Source organism: Chionomys nivalis, chromosome 1, assembly GCF_950005125.1.
Source record: "Chionomys nivalis chromosome 1, mChiNiv1.1, whole genome shotgun sequence".
Taxonomy (NCBI): domain Eukaryota; kingdom Metazoa; phylum Chordata; class Mammalia; order Rodentia; family Cricetidae; genus Chionomys; species Chionomys nivalis.
In genome coordinates, this window is record NC_080086.1 from 85,765,225 (window position 1) to 85,790,914 (window position 25,690).

At 40.2% G+C, this 25,690-nt stretch overlaps 1 pseudogene; it reads left to right on the top strand.

The window, feature by feature from the left end:
* The first annotated feature begins 7,067 nt into the window (after nt 1-7,067).
* Nucleotides 7,068-25,690, top strand: part of LOC130879782 (PRAME family member 8-like) — a 70,723-nt pseudogene continuing 52,100 nt past the window's right edge.

Genomic DNA, 25,690 nt, shown 5'->3' on the forward strand with positions numbered 1-25,690 from the left:
GAAGAAAACACAAACTGAGGACCAGCTGGATATGGCAAATATAGGTCAATGAGCAGAGACTACAGAAACAAGCATAATCAATAGAATACAAGAGATAGAAGAAAGAATCTCAGATTCTGAAGACAACATAGAGAAAATAAACGGACTGATCAAAGAAAACACCAAAACCAACAAATTCTCATCACAAAACATTCAGGAAATATGGGACACAATAAAAAGACCAAACCTAAGAATAATAGGGATACAAGAAGGAGAAGAGGCACAGCTCAAAGGTCCAGAAAACATTTTTAACAAAATTATGGAAGAAAACTTCCCCAACATAAAGAAAGATATTCCTTTGAATATTCAAGAAGCATACAGAACACCAAACAGACTGGATCAAAAAAAAACGTCCCCTCGCCATATAATAATCAAAACACAAAATATACAGATTAAAGAAAGAATATTGAGAGCTGCAAAGGAAAAAGGCCAAGTAACTTATAAAGGTAAACCGATCAGACTTACACCTGACTTCTCTATGGAAACCATGAAAGACAGAAGGTCCTGGATAGAGGTACTACAGAAACTAAGAGACCATGGATGCAAACCCAAACTACTATACCCAGCCAAGCTATCGTTCACTATCAATGGAGAAAACAAGACATTCCAGGATAAGAACAAATTTAAACAATACGTTGCCACAAATCCAGCCCTACAGAAAGTAATAGAAGGAAAATCACAACCCAAGGAATCCAACATTGCCAACACTGCCTACAATAACTCAGGCATCTAGCGACCCTTCAACAGCACAACTCAAAGAAGGGAGACACACAAACTCTTCTACCAAAAGCAGTAAGAATAACCGGAGTTAACAACCACTGGTCATTAATATCACTTAATATTAATGGTCTCAATTCACCAATAAAAAGGCACAGGCTAAGAGATTGGATACGAAAACAGGATCCAACAGTCTGCTGTTTGCAAGAAACTCATCTCAACCACAAAGACAGGCATCTACTCAGAGTAAAGGGTTGGGAAAAGGTTTTTCAAGCAAATGGTCCTAAGAAAAAAGCAGGTGTGGCCATACTAATTTCTAACAAAACTGACTTCAAACTAAAATCAATCAGAAGAGATCGAGAGGGACACTTTATACTCATAACAGGAACGATTCAGCAGGATGAAGTCTCAATCCTGAATATCTATGCCCCTAATATAAAAGCACCCACTTATGTAAAAGAAATATTGATAAAACTCAAGGCAGACATCAAATCACACACACTAGTAGTAGGAGACTTCAACACACCTCTCTCACCAATGGACAGGTCAATCAGACAGAAAACTAATAGAGAATTAAGAGAATTGTTGGAGGTAATGAATCAAATGGACTTAATAGACATCTATAGAACACTCCACCCAAATAGGAAAGAATATACCTTCTTCTCTGCAGCTCATGGAACCTTCTCGAAAATTGACCACATACTTGGAAACAAAGGAAACCTCCACAGATACAAAAAAATATCAGTGTCCACATGTGTCTTATCAGATCACCACGGATTAAAGTTAGAAGCCACCAACAAAGCTACCCCCAGAAAGCTGACAAACTCATGGAAACTGAACAGTCAACTACTGAACCACACCTGGGTCAGGGAAGAAATTAAGAAAGAAATTAAAGTCTTCCTTGAATTTAATGAAAACAAAGAGACAACATACTCAAACCTATGGGACACGATGAAAGCAGTGCTAAGAGGAAAGTTCATAGCACTAAGTGCCCACTTAAAGAAAACGGAGAAAGCATACATTGGGGACTTAACAGCACACCTGAAAGCTCTAGAAAAAAAAGAAGCAGACGCGCCCAGGAGGAGTAGAAGACTGGAAATAATCAAACTGAGGGCAGAAATCAACAAAATAGAAACACAGAAAACAGTCCAAAGAATCAATGAAACAAAAAGTTGGTTCTTGGAGAAAATCAACAAGATTGACAAACCCCTATCCAAACTAATTAAACGACAGAGAGAGAACACGCAAATAAATAAGATCAGAAATGAAAAGGGGGACATAACCACAGACACAGAGGAAATTCAGAGAAACATTAGATCTTACTACAAAAGCCTGTATGCCACAAAACTGGAAAATGCAAAAGAAATGGACACTTTTTTAGATAAGTACCATATACCAAACCTAAACCAAGACCAGGTGAACGATCTAAATAGACCTGTTAGTCGCGAAGAATTAGAAACAGTTATCAAAAATCTCCCTTCCAAAAAAAAGCCCAGGGCCAGATGGTTTCAATGCAGAATTCTACCAGAACTTCCAAGAAGAGCTAATACCTATACTTCTTAATGTATTTCACAATATAGAAACAGAAGAGTCATTGCCAAATTCCTTTTATGAAGCTACAGTTACCCTGATACCAAAACCACACAAAGACCCAACCAAGAAAGAGAATTACAGGCCTATCTCACTCATGAACATCGACGCAAAAATTCTCAATAAAATACTGGCAAACCGAATCCAAGAACACATTAGAAAAGTTATCCATTATGATCAAGTAGGCTTCATTCCAGAGATGCAGGGCTGGTTCAACATACGCAAATCTATCAATGTAATCAACCATATAAATAAACTGAAAGAAAAAAACCATATGATCATTTCATTAGATGCTGAAAAAGCATTCGACAAAATTCAACACTCCTTTATGATAAAGGTCTTGGAGAGATTAGGGATACAAGGGGCATACCTAAATATAATAAAAGCTATTTACAGCAAGCCGACAGCTAACATTAAATTAAATGGAGAGAAACTCAAAGCCATCCCACTAAAATCAGGAACACGACAAGGATGTCCACTCTCTCCATACCTCTTCAATATAGTGCATGAAGTTCTAGCAATAGCAATAAGACAACATAAGGGGATCAAGGGGATCCATATTGGAAAGGAAGAAGTTAAGCTTTCATTATTTGCAGATGATATGATAGTATACATAAGCGACCCCAAAAACTCTACCAAAGAACTCCTACAGCTGATAAACACCTTTGGTAATGTGGCAGTATACAAAATCAACTCCCAAAAATCAGTTGCCTTCCTATACACTAAGGATAAGGAAGCAGAGAGGGAAATCAGAGAAGCATCACCTTTCACGATAGCCACAAATAGCATAAAATACCTTGGGGTAACTCTGACCAAGGAAGTGAAAGATCTATTTGGCAAGAACTTTAAGTCTTTGAAGAAAGAAATTGAAGAGGACACCAGAAAATGGAAGGACCTCCCTTGCTCTTGGATTGGGAGGATCAACATAGTAAAAATGGCAATTCTACCAAAAGCAATCTATAGATTCAACGCAATCCCCATCAAAATCCCATCAAAATTCTTCACAGATCTGGAGAAGACGATAATCAACTTTATATGGAAAAACAAAAAACCCAGGATAGCCAAAACAATCTTATACAATAAAGGATTGTCTGGAGGCATTACCATCCCTGACTTCAAACTCTATTACAGAGCTACAGTACTGAAAACGGCTTGGTACTGGCATAAAAACAGAGAAGTCGACCAATGGAATAGAATAGAAGACCCTGACTTTAGCCCACAAACCTATGAACACCTGATTTTCGATAAAGGAGCTAAAAGTATACAATGGAAAAAAGAGAGCATCTTCAACAAATTGTGCTGGCAAAACTGGAAGTCAATCTGTAGAAGAATGAAAATAGATCCATATATATCACCATGCACAAAACTCAAGTCCAAATGGATTAAAGACCTCAATATCAGTCCAAACACACTGAACCTGATAGAAGAGAAAGTGGGAAGTACTCTACAACACATGGGCACAGGAGAACACTTCCTACGTATAACCCCAGCAGCACAAACACTAAGGACATCATTGAATAAATGGGACCTCCTGAGACTGAGAAGCTTCTGTAAAGCAAAGGACACTGTCACTAAGACAGAAAGGCAACCCACTGACCGGGAGAAGATCTTCACCAACCCCGCAACTGACAAAGGTCTGATATCCAAAATATACAAAGAACTCAAGAAATTAGACTGTAAAAGGTTAATCAATCCAATTATAAAATGGGGCACTGAGCTGAACAGAGACTTTTCAACAGAAGAAGTTCAAATGGCCAAAAGACACTTAAGATCTTGCTCAACTTCCTTAGCAATCAGGGAAATGCAAATCAAGACAACATTAAGATACCATCTTACACCGGTCAGAATGGCTAAAATCAAAAACACCAATGATAGCCTCTGCTGGAGAGGTTGTGGAGAAAGGGGCACTCTCATCCATTGCTGGTGGGAATGCAAACTTGTGCAACCACTTTGGAAAGCAGTGTGGCGGTTTCTCAGGAAAGTCGGGTTCAACCTACCTCTCGACCCAGCAATACCACTATTGGGAATATACCCAAGAGATGCCCAAACATACAACAAAAGTATATGCTCAACTATGTTCATAGCAGCATTGTTTGTAATAGCCAGAACCTGGAAACAACCTAGATGTCCTTCAATGGAAGAATGGATGAAGTAAGTATGGAATATATACATATTAGAGTACTACTCAGCAGTAAAAAACAATGACTTCTTGAATTTTGCATACAAATGGACGGAAATTGAAAACACTATCCTGAGTGAGGTAAGCCAGACCCAAAAAGAGGAACATGGGATGTACTCACTTATATTTGGTTTCTAGCCATAAATAAAGGACATTGAGACTATAATTCGTGACTCTAGAGAAGCTAAATAAGAAGGTGAACCCAAAGAAAAACATATAAGCATCCCCCTGAATATTAACCTTCATCAGGCGATGAAAGAAGACAGAGACAGAGACCAACATTGGAGCACTGGACTGAAGTCTCACGATCCAAAGGAGGAGCAGAAGGAGAGTGAGCACGAGCAAGGAACTCAGGACTGCGAGGGGTGCACCCACACACTGAGGCAATGGGGATGATCTATCGGGAACTCACCAAGGCCAGCTGGCCGGGGACTGAAAAAGCATGGCACAAAACCGGTCTCGCTGAACATAATGGACAATGAGGACTACTGAGAACTGAAGAACAATGGCAATGAGTTCTTGATCCTATTGCACGTAATGGCTTTGTGGGAGCCCAGGTAGTTTGGATGCTCACCTTAATAGACCTGGATGGAGGTGGGTGGTCCTTGGACCTCCCACAGGGCAGAGAAACCTGCTTGCTCTTTGGGCTGAGGAGGAAGGAAGACTTGATTGGGGGAGGGGGAGGGAATGGGAGGTGGTGGCGGGGAAGAGGCAGAAATCTTTAATAATTAAATTAAATTAATTAATTAATAAAAAAAATCAGCAAGAAAAAAAAAGATGGGGGAAATGAAAGTTTATGGAAAAATTGAAAAAAAAAAAAGAAAAAAAAAGAAAACTAATCCCGCTTAGGACTGATATGAGTTATTGCTAAGAGTGAATTATTAAAACAGGAAACTAGAAGCTTACAATAAACAACTTAGGCAAGGGCACTGCCATCCCTAGTGCCTTTTAATATTGTTAGTTATGTAATCATGATCCCTGGGGAAATAGAGAACATGAATTAGAATTTTTTGAGTCTTATGCTTCGTTGTGTGATTTTCTCAGCAATGTTATAAGCAAATGCCTCTTTTCAGCACAGATAGGACACTGATGACAGATTCAACATGTGTTTTGGATGAAATGCTGAGTTCACTGGGGTTACTTACAAGAATGTGGGTACATGTGACTGCAGGAGCATGGCAGCCGCATCCCTGTCACCCTGGGTGAGGGAAGCTGCACTGGTGGAGCTCCATGCTGTGCTTTCAGGCAACTCCAGGAGCAGCCTTTCCCCAGTCTTCACTGCTTTTGTCACAGTGGGGAAGGACCTGGAAAACTGTAACTTTCTAAGCATTTGGAGCCTACTAAGCTTTATTAACTTCCTGAGTCTTATGTACCATCATTCCTGTTTCTAAAGGGGTAGGAAAAATAATGCAGAGGAAATAACTACACAACAGACTGCTGTCATTTCATTACAACCATGTGGGAAAACCTAGATTTCAATAATTAAAACAAACAATTTGCACCAGTGAGCATTTCTGAAGTACTTGAAAATATGTCCAGAATAAAATCATATTCATTCTCACATGTGGGCGAAACATTTGAAAGTTATTGATTTGCACACATATATACAAAACACTGACACATGCATGTGAATTAAAGGTTATAAGCAGTCCCTGGTCTCATCCCAGCACCGGAACATGAATGGTCACAGTAAGCAGGATCTTCAGGTGGAGAGATTCTCCATGTCTCTGAGGTCATTGGTTCAGTATGGTGGCTTAGAGGAGGATGGGCAAAGCAAAGACACCAGAAGACACAGAAAAGAAAAGAGGCAGGATTCATGAAAAGGCACACAGCATCCTTTCTTGCCTCAGCAGCTAGTAACTAGAATTTTAAGCTCCATTTCCTCTATTTCTTGGATAGTCAAAAGTGGAAAACAGTTGACACTTAAATGTTTCTGAATCTCTGCAGATATTGATCTGGGAAAGGTTTTGTATTTATCCTTGAACATGTAAGATTCTATTCTGATGGATTTTTTTCTGATGTAACAGTATCTGTGAGATCAGGTCAGAGAGCAGGTTGTAAAAGCAGAAAGGATGCTGGGATAGGAGCAAGGACCAGAATGTAGTAGGAGGCCGCTTGTTCCTATTCCTGGCTGCTCAGCCCTGAAATAATCACATAGAAACCATATTATTTGAAATACTGTTTTGCCAATAGGTTAAGTGTATTCTGACTAACTCTTATATCTTAATTTAACCCATCTCTATTAATCTGTGTATGGCCATGAGGCTGTGACTTACCAGATAAAGTTCTGGCATCTGTCTCCAGCTGGGCAACATGGCTTCTCCTGACTCCTCCTCCTTTCTCCCTGCATTCAGTTTAGTTTCCCCCACCTACCTCTCTCTATTCTGCTCTGCAAAAGCCCAACACAGTTTTTTTTTTTTTTATTAACCAATGGTATTTACAGCATACAGAGGGGAATCCCATATCAGGAAGACTATGGAGGCCTCCCTGAAAAAAGAAATGGACAGCAAGCTTTTTCACACAAGACCGTAAATTTGACAAAATTTGGAACCTGGAGAGATGACTCAGGTTTGGTTCCAAGAGCCTGCATGGTGGTTAACAACCATCTATAACACCAATTCCAAAACAACAAAACGATCTCATGCCTTCTTCTGACTTCTGTACTCAGGGTGCACAGACATACATATAATCAGAGGCTGTTCTGCCTTTCCCAGCCACCCACACTCAAATAGCCACACCAAAACTGTATTAATCGTAACACTGCTTGACCTATTAGTTCAGGCTTCTTATTAATTTACTCTTAAATCTTAAATTAACATATTTATATTAATCTGTGTATCACCAGAAGATTGTGGCTTACTGGGTAAGGTTCTGGCTTCTGTCTCCTTCAGCAGCTACATGGCATCTCTCTGGCTCCACCTACTCTCTATATCTCTGTTCAAATTTCCTATCTGGCCTTGTTCTGCTAAACCATTGGCTGAAACAGCTTTATTCACTAACCAATAAAAACAATACAAATACAGAAGAACATCCCATATCACACATATTCAGGAAAAATACCAACACACATAAAATAAGCAAAAATACTTTTCTAAGTTGATAAAATTTTGTGTTATATTGTATTGAGGCATCTTTGATCTCAAATATTCTTGAATGTGTTCACTTCTTGATTCCTCATCTTTTTTTAATGACTGTATCTCAGTTTGGTGTGGGATTCCCCTCTATATACTGTGAGTATCACTAGTTAATAAAGAAAGTGTCTTGAGCTGTGATAGAGTACAATAGAGCTAGGCAGGGAAAACTAAACTGAATTCTGGGAGAAAGGAGGTGGAGCAGTGAGGATGGGCATCTTTATGACACCTGTTATTCTTTTTTTAAAGATATGGTGGTGGGGGACTGGTCTCACAAGGGACAGCAGTCCCATGAGTGGCAGCAGCTGTGAGAATGTTATGAGTTGCTGGCCTTGCCTGTCACCTGGGTACCCTGTCCCTTTGAGAGACAAGCCCCACCCACTCCCAATAAGGGATCTCCTACCTTCTCCAGCTTGCTCTCTCTCTTTCCATCCCTCTTCTGAGGGGCTAACTACTGCTTCTCCCACTCCCCTCTCTTCATCTCTACCCGTCTCTCTCTTCCTGCCTCTCTCTTCTTCCCATTTCCCTCTTTCCTTTCCTTCCACAACCCACTATAAACTCTATACCCAAACTCTCTATGCATGGCATATCTGTGTCTCTCACCTGCCAAGGGGACCTGCCGAGGCCTCTGGGGCCCTGCTGCTAACCCTCATGCCCCCACAACCATATCTTTCAAAAAAGAATAACAACAGCCACCACAATAACCATTGTAAGATGATCACTTCTTCTATTGGGTTTTGGTTTTGTTGTTGCTTTTTGCTTTTATCGATGTTAAAGTTTTCAAAGTTATGTTTGTAGTTCCAGGTCACTTTCTCAGTTCATAGAACAGCTTTGCCTACAACATTAGAATTTCATTGGAAAACATTTATTAGCCTTTTTGAATAAGCCTGATTTTACCTGGGTAATTCATCCCTTGCCCTGGGCTGACAGCAGCAGGCCAGGCTTGCTGCAAGCTGAACAACATTCCATGATGGCACACATGCACCACCAGACAGGTTTGATGGCTGTTTCTACTTGCTCCCATGGCAGATAGGGATATTTTCACTTCTTGAAACTTACACGAATTTTTTTCCTTTTCTTTTGTGTAGAGATTTTTCTGAACCATGGAAACATAACACAAATACATTCAGTTTTAAAAATCAGCAATTTAAAATGACGCTACAGTGTCCTGTGAAGTTATTTCACGCTGTCAGTGACAGGCTTCCACATGAATCATAGTCATAGATTAGATGGTCCTCTGGTTGTAGATGGCAAGCGGTCTGAAAGGCCAGATGTCCCAGCTCTACTGTGGACCAAACTTTTCAGGTGAATCCTTCTTGAGCAGAAACTTATTAAATCCTTTGTTTCACTTAGAATGATACAGAAATCTTGCCTACATAGGGAAGCTGCTTGAAGGAATTTATAGTCTGTGTACACAATTCAGAAAATTAATAAACATTTTTGTATATTGCATTGATTCATTTGTTATTCCAGTTATCTAACAGTGAGGAAGAGCTGAAGACAGGCGTGTCTCCATACCTACCCTCCCTTCTTTTGAAGTCAAAGGTCCAGACTGGGGCATTCTGAATCCACATTCACATTTTTGCACCATTTTACCTTTCCAAGGAAACATGAGATTCTCCTATTTTTATACAAAGCCTTTCAAGAGAAGATTTCTGAAAACAACTCATTTTGGTCAATCTTCTTGATGGAAGTGTTTTTCTATTTCCCATTAAATCAAAAGCTATAGTATAAACAACCAGAGGGATTACAGAGATGTGAAGAATAATTTGGGTGCCTTGAATCTCTAAGAGAAAGCCTAACTGCAGTATTTCCTTGGTGGTAAAAATTATAACCCAAAATTTCTTCAGTTTTTATAATAAAATGTTCATGTATGTTCAGGTTAGCATATACTTGAATATAATCTGTAACAGTGACATCTTGTGGCTTTTATTATAATGCTACGGCATTTTCTGGGCAAAGTTATGGTGTAATTAAAGAGAAATGCATGACTGATTATGTTTTATACTCAGATAAGTGCACATAGATGTGCCTTAGCTTTTATCAGTATGATTTTTTGGAACGAGGAGCAGTGAGATGGTAAGACTTTCAAGTTGAGTAATTATAAATGATTTGGCACAAACACATCAATAACTTAATGTTGTACAATTTAATACTCTACTGTGAACTCAGTGCCTTCACATTTATAGGGATGGAAATTTTCTTTCTCTTCTCTGTGCTGTGGGAGTGCAGCCACCCACCCTAGTCTGTCACTCAGTAGCTAAACCCCAGAACTCCCAGGTTCTCCATCTTTCTATCTAGTGCTAGATGCCAATGGTAATCTTGATTTTCCATGTGCACCCCACCTGTTCCCCCAGCCCTAGGGTCTGGCAACCCATGACCTGGAAATCTTTCCAGACACAGAGGGAATTAGGAGAATATACAGTAGCAACAGAAGTTCTTTAAAGCCTTTTTATGTTTAGCTATAAAGCCTTAAAATACCTCCTTCAATTTGCACCTTATTCACTGCCTGGAAGGCATACAGGAGACTGATCTTTTTGGCAATTCCCATCCCTTCAATTCTTTGACATTGTCTTTATAAATGCTGGCTGCAGCACAAAACCTAAGCTGCCATCATTTTAGCACAAAGGGACTTTTAACCATGTATTTCAGCGTGTTGGGCACTCAGATAATAGACATTAAATGATCTGGTTTAAAAATTAACACCACTGAATCTAGAAAAGAAATGTGAGCAGAAGCTCTAGAATTCGTGTGTATGAATTGGAAATGTTTGAATGGTCTTGAGGTTAGTGTTTCCCATTTACAAATATGCAAAAAAACAAACTGGCTGGCTTCAGGAACCCACAGTTCCTACTTTGTTTCTCTAGAGTTATATCATTGGTGACAGGTAGCAGAACTAATCAAGAAAGGTTTTAATAGAAAATTCTGAAAAGAAATAGACCACACACCGTCATGATTGCCTTCAGCGAACAGAACTGGAGAAACAATAATCAAAAGCACTCACTAGGGAGTACATTTAGGGAAAGACAATACTGGAAACAGATGTAATTTTGTAATAATATGGTAGTGAAGTTACCAATTCAAAGAATGAATCAATAGCCATAAGTAGGTTTTAGTTTGTCTTCCTCCTTTATGGGGATGGGGATTTATTTTCTTATCTGTGTCTGATCTGTGGAAATGGGTGAAGGTCAGAATCAGGCTGCCCGTCGTAAGTGATTATATCGTTTTCCACATAAAGCATGAACCAGCTGGATAAATCACCTGAAAATTCCTAGTTGGCCATGGCTTCTATTTAACAGGAAATGATGACTATTCAGCTGGGCTATGCTTACTGCGGTCCTAGGAGAGCTGATTTCCCTACCTGAGGACCATCTCCGCAGCACTCACCCTCCGAACATGTGGCGCCTGCAGTCTCCAAGTTGCACAAGCTGGATGATCTTCTATGTCCATGTCTCCCTTCCTTCCTATCCCATTCAACTCATTAGTAAATCCTGCTGGCTTTCTGTTACCAAAACACACTCTATTTATTCACTTCTTATCTCTCCACTATTATTCTTTGTCCAAATCACTATTTTAATTTATTTTATTATTCTTCAGTTTACTTGATATGTAGAATATATTAGTGTGGCAATCTTAATTACTATTGTGTATTCTATGATCTATAGGATGCTGTATATTTTCATTTCAGCAGCCAACATCATGCTTTTAAATTTGAGTTATAAAATGTTATATTTTTCTTCAAATCTTCCTAAAACATTCACTTCTCATGCAGAGTAAAAAAAATCTATAACTTCATGTAACTATTTAGAAGACTATGAAAAGTCTGGTTTCTGCCTTCTACTGCTCCACTTTATCTTACTCTGTGTGTGTGTGTGGGGGGGGTGCAAGAATGCACAGGATATGTGTGGGTCAGAATAAGCTTTACAGATTTTCATTATCTCCTTCTACTGTGAGTTCTAGTGACTGAACTTGGTTTATCAGACTTGTGAGGAAAGTGATTTTACCCTCTGAACCATCCCACTGACCCCTACCTGTTGTGATAAGAGCGGCGGGCCGCTTCCCGCCACCCAGCTAGCTTTACCCGAAATAATTACATGGAAACTGTATTCTTTTAAACACTGCTTGGCCCATTAGTTTTAACCTCTTATTGGCTAGCTCTTACATATTGATCTAACCCATTTTTAATATTCTGTGTAGCACCATGAGCTGGCTTACCAGGGAAGATCTTAACCTGCATCTGTCTGGAGTGGGAGAATCATGGCGACTGCCTGACTCGGCTTCTTTCTCCCAGCATTCTGTTCTGTTTACTCCACCCACCTAAGGGTTGGCCTATCAAATGGGCCTAGGCAGTTTATTTATTAATTAACCAATGAAAGCAACAGATAAGATACAAGACCCACCTCCATCACCTACCTCTCTTCATGGTTGATGAACTTTTGTTGCCATGGTTGTTTTTCTTGAAACAGGGTCTTGCTAATGTAGGCGGGAATAGAACCCCCAACCCTCCTCCTTACTCTCTGGATGTGTGTTACCAGGTTCAGTCTTTCCTGCCTTATTTTCTTTTATTTTAAATTTTATTATTCTTTTATTTGCTTTAGCAACAGAACTGTGATCTTGCCTTGTCGAGAATGAATAACCATTCCTCTGTTTCCAGGAGAAATGGAATATTTAATAAAATCTCCAGCACGAGGCCCAAGAAAGTTGTTGATTAGTGAAGTCCAAAAAACTGCCCTCAGAAATACAGGCTTTGTAGTTACCCTTTGTTCCTCCCAGAGACTGAAGACAAGTCTCTGTTCCTTCAGACACGGGACTCAGAGGATATAAGCTGGATCAAACCTGAAAGCCTACTCCCTAAGGACTATCTTTCATAGAACCAGAAGGTTCTGTGCAGGCTACCAAGAGAGGGAAGCAACCAGGAGTTTTATCCTGCTGTGAAGCTCAAGACCCTCAACAGCAACCAGTATGACAAGTTTTCCCTAAAGTGAAATAGTGTTACACATACATTGGTGGTGAACATCAGTTATCTAACGGATTTCAGGTCTGATCAGCAAGGGAAAAATGTGTCTGGTACTGGAAACCTAAGCAACTATCAAGGCGTAGTGAGGTCAGGGATCTTAGAGAAGAACCTATTACTTTACTAAACCAGCATAGTTCCTTACTGCTTTTTAAATGTTCATCCTGTTCTAGTTTTCTCTTTGCTGCTCCATGACACTACATTCTCGTCCCCTTCCTTGCGAGATCCTCTGCTCCCCACTAGTCCCTTACTAGGCATCTGTACTCTGTTGTTATTTGGGTTGTAGCACACATATCAAAAGCTTAAATGCTACCATCCACATATAAAAATTACATTATTTGTCTCTTGTGAGTCTCTCTGTGAATCCAATAATTTCACTTTTCTTAACAACTGAATTATTTTTCTACTGTGTAAATGTATCATTCTTCAGCTGATAAACATATGGGCTGTTTCCAATTTCTGGCTTTTATGGACAGAGCAGCCATGAACATGGATGAGCAAGTATCTCTGCAGTAGGATATAGAAATCATTGAGTATAGATGCCTGAGCGGTTTAGTTGAATCGTGAGGTAAATCTATTCTCAGTTTCTTGAGGAACATTGCTGTTGATCTGGGAAAGGAGGGACAGGAGTTCATGTCAGTCCAGTCACATGGATAACAGTAACTCAGGTACTCACCCTGCATTCTTTGTTCTAGCAACAATACTGCGGATAGAAGCCTTCACCACAGTTCACAGACGAGGAAACTAAGGTTTGGGAAGATCTTAGAAACCTACAAGGTCATACAACTATCACGTCCATGCCCAAGCTAAGACCATGTTCACATGTCCACATGCAGAAGGCAATAATAATTCCTGAGATGCGCAAGCTGAGTGTTGTGGAGATTCTTCATATAACAAGAGTCTCTGAAGTTGGTTAAATTTAAAGAAGGCTTTGGGGGCTTTATCTGGTCAGTTTTCAATGACATGTGTGAGTTAGTATCATATAAAATATGTGGCTTGGAGACGGAATACGGAGGGGCGAGGGTGGGGTGGGGGTGGGGGTAGGGGTGGGGAGAAGCTTCAGCCCGGAAGTGTAAGGCAGAACACCGGATGCGAAAGTTTCAGGACAGAAGTGTGAAGTGAAGATGGCTGAAAAGTCTTCAGAGGAACCAGGAAAGACACTCACAGCCTTGGAGCGCAAGCTTGGAGTGGCTGCCTGACTCTTCTGGGGTTCTGAGTTCTGTAATTAGTGCTTGTTCCTGATTGCTTCAGATTGAAGATCTGAAGAATGAGTGGTCAGGACCCACCCACACTCCTGCAGCTGGCAGTGCAGAGCCTGCTGAGGGACGAAGCCCTGGCCATCTCTGCTCTGCAGTGCCTGCCCAGGGTGCTGTTCCCACCACTGTTCAAGGAAGCCTTCAAACACGGACAAAGTAACATTCTGAGGGCTATGGTAGCAGTTTGGCCATTCAGCTTCCTTCCCGTGGGCCCCTGAGGAAGACTTCCCACCTGGAGACCTTGCAGGCTGTCCTGGATGGAGTAGACATGCTGTGAACACAGAAGGTGCTCCCCAGGAGGGGGAAGCTCCAGGTGCTCGACCTGAGGAATGTGCGGCACAACTTCTGGGATGTTTGGGCTGGCACAGACGATGGAGAGTGCTCGGCAGAGGCTGTGGGTAAGAAGCAAGTGGTGAAGCGCTCTCCTAGATACGCCCTGAGGCAACATTTGAAGGTGGTCACAGACCTTTGCCTCAGGTTCCATCTGAATGAACACCAAACATACTTGTTACAGTGAGCCCAGCAGAGAAGTTTCATCAGGTTGTGCTGTGTGAAGATGCAGATCTGGGCATTGCCCGTGTACACTGTCAGGAAAGTCCTGATGGTTTTCCAGCCTGACAGCATCCAGGAGTTGGAACTGAATACAGGTTGGAGTCTGTCTACTCTGGTGCATTTTGTATCTTGCCTGGACCAGATGAGAAATCTTCAAAAACTCCTTTTAACACGAATCCACAAGAACACCTTCAAGGTTCTAAATACCCCCTCAGACATACAGAAGTGTATCACTAAGTTTGTTTCTCAGTTCTCTAAACTCAACTGTCTGCAGCATCTCTCCATGAATGGCGTCTACTTTTCCAGTGAGCACATGAAACTGTTGTTCAGGTACCTGAAGACCCCTTTGGAGACCCTATCCATCACTGTGTACAAGTTTTCACAGTTAGACTTGAATTCCTTGTCCCAGAGTCAGAGTCTCCATCAGCTGAAACACCTGAATCTGAGGCTTGTGAAATTAATTGACCTATATCCTACGCCTTTCCATGATCTCCTAAACAGTGTTGCGGGCACTCTGCAGACCCTAGAGTTGGAGGGCTGCTTGATGGTGGACTCTCAGCTCATTACCCTCCTGCCTGCCCTGAGCCAGTGCTCCCAACTCACTAGGGTCAATTTCTATGACAATGATATCTCCATGGCTGTCCTGAAAGACCTTCTGTATCACATAGCCAGCCAGCTGATCCAAGAGCTGTAACCCGCCCCTCTAGAATGCTATGATGACAGGGGTGATGTCCGTGTGGGAAGATTTGCTCAACTTTGTCCTGAGCTCATGGATACACTGATTACTGTCAGGCAGTCAAGAGAGTCTCCTTTGCTACACATGTGTGTCACAAATGTAGTCAGCGCCGTATCTATGACCTGGAGACCAGACTTTGTTGGCGGTAAGTGGGGAAGGTTGCTTCTTGATACTGAGAATTGAAAACCTAGCAATAGGTATTTCATCAAGGGTGTGAGTGGTTTCCTTGCACATATGCGTGCTTGGTGCTTGTGGAAGTCAGACAAAGGATTGGATTCCCTGGATTTGGAGTTACAGGTGGCTGTGAACTACCATGTGGGGCTGGGAATCTAACCTGGGTCCTCTGTAAGAACAGGCGCTCTGAACTGCAGAGCTGTTCCCCTAGCCCCAATTTTGCATTTTCTAAAAGGGTTGTTCTAGGACATGATCGTAAGTGACTTTCTCCTACATGGTAGTTGTAGAGTAAGGGTCTGATTTTGACTGGATGTTCTGGTGTCCTTCCATGCCATTAACCTGGATTCAGTTCCACGGTTTTCCTTTGATTCTTGAGCTCGAAAGACCCTGTGTTCCCTGACCCCTTGTCCAAGATCTCTAGACGTCTCTGATGGCTAACCTGGTTTGTCAACATGGGTATGCCTGTAATCAACTAGAACCCACGCTGCTGAGCATTCCTGTGAGGTGAGATTCTTCATCACATTATTTGAGGAAACACACCCATCCTGTATTGAAACCATGCCTTCTCTTGGCGGCATATATAAAAAGATACGGAAGAAGGAAACTGTAAGAGACTTCCAGCTTGTGGATGGACGACTCCTACATCCTTGGTCTACTAAAGTTCATCTATTTCTACTATATATAGTCCTATCAGTTCTGTTCCTTTAACCTTGAGAGAATCCTGACTAATGAAAGTAAAGGCAGGCAGAGCTTGTCTTCTCTTCTGCCTGGGTGTTGGTTATGTCCCACTGTGTGTCTGCTTAGTACCTCTGTGTGCAAAGTTTCCAGTCTAAAACGAGCACTGCACTCCTATGAGGTTTGGGGAATAGAATGGTCGAGGCATTCTATCTAGTCCATTTGTACTGGGAGGTCACAGATAAGCCATGGAGCTTGCTCGCTCTCCTCTTTCATAGTTGTATATTGCGCAGGCTGGCCTTGAAATCCTCCTGCCTTAACCTACACACAGAAATTTCTGAAGTATGTCCCCATGCTAAATTGCATGTCTGTGGGGCACTATTTGATGCTTCCATCCCTCTGGCTGTCCCTAAACATAAATATGTCCAGCATATGGACAAATGTCCCTGTCTTGTCTTAAAGGATTGATAGACCTTAAGAACTGTATTGTAGATGTCTGGAGTAAACCTGTTTTGGTAATGAGTGCCTAAATCTACCCATTGCACTCCTCCTGTGTTTGTATATTGTAACAATAAAGATTTTTGTTAAAAAAAAATAAAATTCGTGGCTTTCAATGATTATGGCTACTCTTTTAAATTAAAAAGTGAAAAGGCAAAAAACTTGAAATGATTGAGTCCTCTTTTTTTTCTTTTTCTTTTTTTTTTTTAACCTGTGAGGATCTTGTCAATGCACACCACATTCAAGTCCCTTCTGCTGTTGGAAAGCATCGACAAAATGGGATAAATGAAGGTGAGCAATTAAAGTTCACTTTTCATTTAACTGTTTGGCCATAGCAAATATGCATAGCTAGTTACAGACACTTGGATACAAGCATGTACTTAATCATATTTGTTTGGTAATCTTTTACATTGAATGTCAAACTTCTGCTGAAGTATTTAAAAATGTTGGAATGTTGATAAATGTGAATAACCACTGGAAATTGCTTCCCTCAAAACATGAAATGGATCTCAAGGCGAGAAAAATTTTTGGAGTGGTAGACTGAAATATACAGTTTTATATAAAAAATAGATGGAATCAAGTATTAGTTTTAAGGATTGCTGCTGCTGTCTCCTCTGATTAAAAGAAACCTGACTCATAGTAGCAAGGTTACTATTTTCCTCTTTTCTTATTTCTCATTCAGGTCTGGGGTGTTATAGCTCTACAAAACTACTGTTTCCAACTGCTAACAACACTGTCTATGGACCTTCTTAGGACCTCAGCAAATCCTATGTAACTGCTTCAAACTGGGCTCAGGAGAATGCACTCCTAGTTTGTTCGCAGAATGTAAACGTTTCCTAGAAAGTGTGGTTTGAGAGCTATATAGTACAGTTATTTAAAAAAATAAAATCCAGCATACATCCAACCTCCCATGAACAGATAATAATGGCAGAACTGCAGAAAACAAAATGCTCAATGCTCAAGTCCCCCCCCCCCCCCGTCCCGTCCCCCGTCCCCCCAGTCCCCCCCACTCCCATCCCTAAGCTGACTTTATTCACCTTGGCGGTTTACCTAGGATATGTTTGGGACTTTCACTTTCAAAAATGTCCTCATTTTAAAATTTAACACACAGAATCCAGCTTAATTCTGGTACCCTTGGGAGATAGCTTGGAGGGTTTTCGGTTTCAAACAGTCCTGCATATCTAGGGTGTGTGTCTGTGCGTGTGCCTGCACGTGGACGCCTGCCTGCGTGGGTAAAGGAGCATGCCAGACAACACAAAGCGGCCACTCATGAGAGGTCCTGAACCTGGCTTGGCAGATCAGGATGCCACTGTGTGCAAGGGTATTACTTACACGCGTGGCAGCTGTTCCGGTGACTCTAAAGTTAAACACGCTGGCCCGGTGTATTCTGAAGCTAGTGATAAACAAGTGTCGCAAAGATACGTGCACACAGCAGCACATGCTTAGCCTTTGATGCTCGACAATAGCTGCCCCACACCCCCAGGTTTCCTGCCGCCCCCTTCACTGTCCCTGTCACCCAGTGCCAGATGGGAAGTGAGAGCTCAGCTGATCCACCTCTTTGTGGTGAAAAACCCCCAGAGCCTCAACTCCAGGCTACAGGTTACCGAAGCCGTCATGAAAAATTCACAGCTGATATTAACAAGTCGGAGAGTAAGGCACGTCACATGATCCCCGCCACTGCCCTTTTGGTCTCAACGGGGAGAAAGGCACACTCTCTGAGCTGGTGCTCCCAACTATTCAGGTTGTGCAGAATGAAAGAAAGAAGTAGTTAAAAACAGAGGAGGGGAAAGATCAGACAGCTGAGTCACCGAGCGCCCTGGAGAAAGGAGAGTCAGGTTTGGAGTCTCAAGGAGATGACCTCTGACACCCGAAAGGGAATGGGAAATATTTTACGAAAGCTCCAAGCTTGTACCTTCCTTTTTTAACTTAATATACTCATAATTATTTTATGTCGCATTGCCTCTAGACTGCCCTTATTTTAAAATATCTTCCTTTCTAACTGACCCAAAGTGAATATATGTACCAGTGGCCACATGACATAAAGTGTGTCGATCAGGGCACTCGAAATCCCTCTCTGTCTATTATGAAACATTCAATTAACTGTTAACACTGGCCATCCAACTGTGTTGGAGAACATTCTAGGCTGTGTTTCCTACCCTTTAAACACCCTTCTCCAGCTCCTCATGAATGCTCTTTTTCCTTTGGTTGACAATCCACAAATTTTTTTTTAATTACAAAAAGAATGTCAGGAATTTTTGAGATATTAAGATAAATGATCACTGTAATTTTAACACAAACATTTTTTTGAGACATGGTTTCTCTGTAGCTTTGGAATACTAATATTTTTAAAGCATCCTTTTCTTCCTCATTCTTTCTTCCTTCTCACCATTTCCTCCTTCCCACTTTTATACTTTTCTGTTTTATCGAAGTAGGGTTCTGCCCTGTAGCTCAGGCTGACCTCAGTTCTTGGTAACTCTCCCTCTTCAGCCTTCTCAGTACTAGGGTGACAAGCTTGTACTCGCTCCTTGCTCTATCCGTGTGTTTCTTCACTTACTCTTCACAATAAGGGATAAACTAAATTTTAGTCATTAATACCATTAGACAGATAAACTGAGCACCTAAAGGTTAACTGATTGTGTACAGGGTCGCGTAGAAAGGAGACATTTAAGCCCAGACCTGTTTAATGTCGTTTGAACCTTGCCAACTCATTATATTTCAAGCAGTAGAGGTTACTATACACACATACCCATTCTATACCATTGCAACTGCTCTAATATTCCCACTTCCCCAGTCAAGAGAGATTCCACACTCTAAAATAAAATTCATTAAAATAAGACAGGCTTGGTCGCACATCCCAGACTAGGAAACTGAAGCAGGAGGATCACTAGTTTGAAAATAAACTTAAAAGAAATTAAAAGAGCAAAAGACACATTTTACAATGAAGTTAAAGTCCCATTTGGCAAGCAGCTTCAGTTTGAATCTTCCCTGGAAGCAATGATTACTAATGAGTTTGGTGTGTGTTTTAAAATATTGCATTGTACACTATATATATAGTATCCGTGTTCTCAGGATTTCTTTTTACTCTGCATTGTGTACTTTGAGATCTACCCATATCCAATCCTGGGTTGTAGAAGGAAATCCTTTAAGAGGACTTGAGTTTGTGAGACTTCAGCCAGGAGCAAGCAGCGCTAAGCAGTGGCAGACTACAGCACACACATCACCGCATGCTGAGTGGGTGTAATGGGAGCACATAGGAGGTCTTAGTATGAATGCAATGATTTACTGGCTAGACATCCACATCAGCCAACTGTCAACCTCCTCAGAGTCCCCTCCCCCCTGATGAAGTGAGGGAGCCACACCTCGTCAATAGCATTAAAAGAAAGGGGTGGCCTCTTTTCCAATAAAAACATTTGAACTTTTTTCTTCATTTCAAAAATTGATTTGTGATTTGTTCATGTTACTATCAAATCATAGGGATATGCCTAAAATCTCATCAGTATATAAAAATTTTTCAATATATTGCTATAGATCATAAGTGTTCACTAAAGAAAACTGAATTATTGTGCGGTTTCCATCATGGCTTTTAAATAGGTTAGAGTCAAATTTCTTTTTTGTCTTTATAAGTTGAATGATAAACTACATCAAGGAAGAAAAAAGTCATGTGAATTGATTATACATGATTTAATCACAACCATATCCCTTTGCTATCAATAGCAGAGCCATTTAGTTATTAAAAAAAATAACCTCCAGAAAATTACTTGGGATGCATCTGTCACTGGTACAAACCAGTCTTCAAAGAAAGGGAGAAGAAAGAAGGGAGAGGGGCAGGAAGAGGGATTGAAATATCTATAAGTGATTATTATTATCAGTATTTGTGAGTTGTGTTGGTGTAATGACAATATATGCAAGCTATTCACAATAACCTATCAATTTCACCAGGAGCCTATCAATAAATCTAATGTGAGCTAATAACTGTCGTACTCAAAATTCACCATTTAAAGGTCAAAAGAAAAGTTTGTGTTAACTAATACCAGTGTCACTTGTATTTACTACCTCATCTTTATCTTATTGTCAAAATGACTGCAAACATTTGGTTTTAAGAGGCTAAGTACACATGGGGGAAACCTGATCTTCAGGCTCATCTCAGGATACGCTGAACTTTCCTTGGCACCTGTGTGTCCTGCACAGGTTGCAGAGAATCAAATCAGCAATGGTTAAAGTAAAAATGAAATGGAAACGGAAATTCTAACGCGGTCTTATTGTCACCATATAGGCTTTTATTTATTTTAATGTGGCAACATTTGTACTTTTTGACAATAAGGCAGTGAGAGTTAGCCAAAGTACAACCTAAAATACCAATGAGCAAGTGGAGGAAAACTTCTTTTTTAATTTTCCCTTTATTTTATAAACAATTTTCAGTTGCCCTAAGGCTATGCAAGGTTGGCAGGACAGAGCAGCTAAATATTGGTTGGAAAAATATTAAGTAGAGATGTTGTTTATCATCATGGAATCTGTCAGCTGAATATTCCTCAAGAGTGTGGAATTCCTGAAAGGATAATTTTAAATTAATTTTAAAATTAACACATGAAACAATGTAGCCTTTTCGTATGTATGCGCCATGGTATTTGTTCTTTTCTGCCCCACCTCCCCATTCTTCCTTTCCAGTCCTCTTTCCTGGAGGAAGATTTAAAGACTGTAAAATGATGTAAAAACACCAATAACCTGAGATAAACCCTAACCAATATTACAGCACCTATGACAGGCATTGTCTTTTTTTTATCTTATTTATTTATTTATTTATTTATTTATTTATTTTTGTTGAAACAATTTCCGCCTCCTCCCCGCCTTCCATTTCCCTCCTCCTCCTCCCACTCCTCTCCCCCTAACCCCACTTCTCTCCCCCTCTCCCCATTCCTCTCCCCCTCCCTCCACTCCATTCCCCCTCCCTCTGGAGTCTGAAGAGCAGTTCCGATTCCCAAGGTCCAAATGAGGAGCAGAAGGAAGGAGAACATGAGCAAGGAAGTCAGGACCCCGAGGGGTGCACCCACCCACTGTGACAGTGGGGCTGATCTTTTGGGAGCTCACCAAGGCCAGCTGGACAGTGACTGAATAAGCATGGGATAAAACCGGACTCTCTGAACATGGCGGACAATGAAGGCTGATGAGAAGCCAAGGACAATGGCACTAGGTTTCAATCCTACTTCAGGAACTGGCTTTGTGGGAGCCTAGCCTGTTTGGATGCTCACCTTCCTGGACCTGGATGGAGGGGGGAGGGCCTTGGTATTGTCTTTCTTTTCACCATCTGTCATGGGGCTGATTTTCATTTACAAGTCGAGAGTTCAGAGGGCTGTTAACCCCCCTGTGAAGTGTGAGCACTCTTGTTTGTAGGACCAGAGTGTAAGTTACCTGAGAACAGCCAGAATAGCATTGCCTGGAACAGAAACTCCAGAGCATCCATGCTTTCACCCAGAAGTTATGTTCACGTTGAAAAGACTATCTTTAAGCACTTATAAGGAACTTTTAAGTTAAAATGTAAATGACTGGTTATCAGACACTTGGGCTTTTTCCTGCTATCATACAATCGATTTAAAATTGGTGATGTTGGGAATTTTATGCAATAAATGACTGAGAATTTGTCTTTGCAAACATTGTTTTTTTTTTACCCTGGCTGAAAATGATTATAGTGTTCTATCTTGTAGGCTGAAAAGAGCCACAAAAGTTCAGTCCTTTCTTTAATATTTCATATTATTTTTTAGGACCTACATGTTCTGATTTTCTATGAAAATTAATTAATCACTTTTTACTTAATTAAAATGATTATGTTATTTCCTCCTTCACATCCTTATTCCAACCCAACCCTTCTCATCAACCCCTCCCATGTCCCATCTACCTTTAAAATTCAAGCCCTTTTTTCTTTAATTATTTTTTACTTTTTTAACTAAGCTATTATTTTTCTCCTCTCCCATCCCTTCCTCACCCCTCCCCTTCTACTCTCTGCCATGAGTCCCACACTCCAACTTTTCTCAGTTGATCTTGTCTTTTTCTACTTCCCATGTAGATTAGATCCATCTATGTCTCTCTTAGGGTCCTCTTTGTTGTCTAGGTTCTCTAAGATTGTGAAATGTAGGCTGTTCTTTGTTTTTGTTTTAAGTCTGAAAGCCACTTATGAGTGAGTACATATTTTATTTGTCTTTCTGGGTCTGGGTTATAAAGCATAAAACAATATTATGTTTTCTAGATACATCCATTTGCCAGCAAATTTTAAGATGTCATTATTTTTCTTTCCACTGTATAGTCCTCCATTGTGTAAATGTACCATATTTTCTTTATTCGTTCTTCAGTAGAGGGGCATTTAGTTTGTTTCTAGGTTCTGGTTATGACAAACAATGCTGCTATGAACATAGTTGAGCACATGTCCTTGTGGCATGTTTGAGAATCCTTTGGATTTATACCCAAAAGTGGTATTGCTGAGTCTTGAGGAATGTTGTTTCTTAATTTTCTGAGAAAACACCATGCTGATATCCACAGGGTCTTTACCAGCTTGCACTCCCACCAGCAATGCAGAAGTGTTCCCTTTATCCCATATCCTCTCCAGCATAAACTGTCATCAGTATTTTTGATCTTGACCATTCTTACAGGTTTAAGATGGAATCTCAGAGTTGTTTTAATTTGCATTTCTCTGATGGCTAAGGATGTTGAGCATTTCCTTAAGTATATTTCAGCCATTTGAAATTCATCTGTTGAGTGTTCTCTGTTTAGGTCTGTGTCCCATTTTTTATTGTATTATTTGTTCTTTTGATGACCAATTTCTTGAGTTCTGATGTGGGGCTGGTGAAGATTTCTTCCCATTCTGTAGGTTGCCATTTTGTCTTGTTTACTGTGTTGTTTGCTTTACATAAGCTTCTCAGATTCAGGAGGTCCCATTTATTAATTGCTGCTCTCAGTGTCTGTGCTATTGTGGTTATATTTAAGAAGAGGTCTGTTGTGCCAATGTGTTCATGTATACTTCCAACTTTGTCTTCTATGAGGTTCAGTGTGGTTGATTTTATGTTGAGGTCTTTGATCCATTTGGTCTTGAGTTTTGTGCATAGTAATAGATATGAATCTATATCCAGTTATGCTAACACTATTTGTTGAATATGTTCTTTTTTTTGTATTTTGTATTTGTTGCTTGTCAAAATTCAGGTGTGCATACGTGTGTGGGTTGATATCTGAGTTTTTGATTCAGTTCCATTGGTCCTCCTATCTGTTTTTATGCCAGTACCAGACTGTTTTCAGTACTGTAACTCTGTAGTAGAGTTTGAAGTCAGGAATTGTGATGTCTCCAGAAGTTCTATATTGTACAGAATTGTTTTGTCTATCCTGGGTGTTCTACTTTTCCACATGAAGTTTAGTACTGTTCTAGTGTAGGAGGTCCTTCTGTTTAATGTGTTGCTTTTATTGGTTAATCAATAAAGAAACTACTTGGCCTAATAGGGCAGAACTTAGGTAGGCAGAGAAGACAGAACTGAATTATGGGAGGAAGAAAACAGAGTCAGGCAGAGAGCCACCATGGAGTTGCCAGGTCAGACATGCTGAATCTTTTCTGGCAAGCCACGACCTCGTGGTGTTATACAGATTATTAGAAATGGGTTAAATCAAGATGTGAGAGTTAGCCAATAAGAGACAAGACATAATGGGCCAGGCAGTGATTTAATTAATACAATTTCTGTATGATTATTTCAGATGTAAGCTAGCCGGGTGGGACGAACAAGGGGCCCTGTGCTCCTTTCAACATTGTTCTTTCGAGGTTTGTGAAAAATTTTTTCTGGGATTTTGATGGGCATTGCATTGAATCTGTAGATTCATTTTGGTAAGATTTCTATTTTTACTATGTTAATTCTACCTACCCAAGAGCATGGGAAATCTTTCTATTTTCAGGTGTCTTCTTCAATTCCTTTCTTCAAGGATTTAAAGTTCTTGTCATTCAGGTCTTCTACTTGTTTGGTTAGATTTACTCCAAGATTTTTTTTTTTTTTGCTATTTGTGTCTATTGTGAAGGGTGATGTTTCTCTGATTTCTTTCTCAGCCCATTTAACATCTGTATAAAGGAGAGCTGCTAATTTTTTTTGAGTTAATCTTGTATCCTGCTACATTACTGAAGGTATTTATAAGTTGTAGAAGTTCCTTGGTAGAATTTTTGGTGTTACTTATGTAAACTATCATATCATCAGCAAATAGGGAGAGTCTGACTTTTTCTTTTCCAATTTTTAGTCCCTTGATCTCCTTCTGGTGTCTTATTGCTCTAGCTAGGACCTCAAGTGCTATATTGAATAGATATGGAGAGAGTGGACAACTTTGTCTTCTTTCTGATTTCAGTGGAATCACTTTGATTTCCTCTCCATTAGTTTGACGTTGTGTTGGCTTGCTGTATATTGCCTTTATTATGTTTAGGTATGTTCCTTTATCACTGGTCTCTTCAAGACCTTTATCATGAAGGGATGTTGTATTTTGTCAGCTTTTTCAGCATCTAATAAGATTCTGTATGCTTAGTGTTTTGATTATTATGTATCAAGGGAACTTTTTTATCAAGTCTATTTGGTGTTCTGTAAGCTTCTTGTATCTTCATATGCATCTTTCTTTAGATTGGGAAAGTTTTCTATGATTTTGTTAAATATATTTTCTGTTTTTGAGTTGGACTTTTCCTTCTTCTATCCCTACTATTCTTAAGTTTGGTCTTCTCATGGGTCTCATATATCCTATATATTTTGTGTTAAGCTTTTGTTAGATTCAATGTTTTCTTTGACACATACATCTATTTCCTCTCTCATATCTTCAACACTTGAGCTTCTCCATTCTCTTGTATTGTGTTGTTGACACTTGCATTTTTTTTGCTTCTGATGATTTTCCCATATTTTCCATTTCCAGAATTCCCTTGGTTTGTGTTTTCTTTCTTGTCTCTGTTTTGGTTTTCAAGTTTTGAATCTTTTCTTTCACTTGTTTGATTGCTTTTTCTTGGTTTTCTTTAAGGGATTTGTTGATTTCTTCCTTTTTTTTTGTTTGCTTTTCCTCCATTTCTTTGAGGGAATTTTTCATTTCCTCTTTAAGGGCCTCAAACATTTTGCTCACACTCATAAATATGCACACATA